Here is a 1,272-nt window from a genome sequence, read left to right on the forward strand (position 1 = left end):
GATGTTCCTCGTGAACACGTATATGCACGCTTACGTACAGCCGAAACTATCCTGCGTCAAATGTGTGTATGTGTGCATATATACGTGTGTTTTCAGGTGATACTCGCTCACAGCTAGAAATTCTAGAAAACTGCGACATCTATAATTTTTGAAAGGACATGAAATGTTTCCAAATTAATTTCAGTCTGAATTTTTCAAATTAGAGTTTGAAAAAAAAGTTCACTCTTTTTATTGATTAATGTTTTTAAATCATGAATTTATTTTACATTTTTAAATATTTCAATCTGCGTATTATTGATCTTTACATGAATAATGTGATAAAACATTGTTCTCCATATTTCATATATCACGATAACATTTTGATTAATTTTAATATTGATAATGGCTATTAGAAAAGATTGTACAGTTAAAAGTATGGAAGTTTTAATGAAGAATTTTAGGACGACAATGTAAGCGGCTCTAGGGAAACTGTAACAAAGTGTCAAAATTGCGAAAGGACCAGGCTCGCAATAGTAGCTCGTAACAATACGCCCATATCGCACACAATCCGTGTACTAGTACTGCAGTCAATTTCATCGAGATTATATCGGTCTTGCTCGTCTCTCAGCGAGAAAATTCCCTCAGCATTCTACGGCCGGGATAAACTCTCCGATCGTGGGAGAAAGCGCTCCTTTCCACCCGAAACTTTCTACGCGAACTCACGTTCGTCGCAAACGTATATAGCAGCAGCAGCTCTGACAATCGCACCTAATCTCATCTCACCACGATGAGAATCGAATGTTTGTCCGCCGACGTGATCTCTGGCGTTTCCGTTTTGACACGTTTGAGGGAATCTTGACAACGTATCTCGGCACGAAAAAAAGGAAAAAATCGAATTAACATCGATTGCCAAATTTCTATTTAAAAAAAGATATTTCTATTTAAAATAATATTGTACAATAATTTAAAACAATTTTAAATTTGCGATAGATAATCCAAAATGTTCTCATAAAAATTCTCATAAATGTTGCCATAAAGATCGAGGATTCGCATCATGTATACTGAAAGAAAAGTTTTAGGTACTTATTATTTTTTTGTAATTATATAATATTATAATTATAGTTATTACTGCTATAATATTAATAATAATTATATTTAGAGTGCTATCAAAAAATAGTTTGTAGCAAAAATTATTATAAATATAGTTATTATTAGAAATGATTGCAGTTACTATAATTTAACTATAATCTATAGTCATTTTTTGAGCTAAACATATAAAACAGATGATAATTG

Source organism: Atta colombica, unplaced genomic scaffold, assembly GCF_001594045.1.
Source record: "Atta colombica isolate Treedump-2 unplaced genomic scaffold, Acol1.0 scaffold248, whole genome shotgun sequence".
NCBI lineage: Eukaryota > Metazoa > Arthropoda > Insecta > Hymenoptera > Formicidae > Atta > Atta colombica.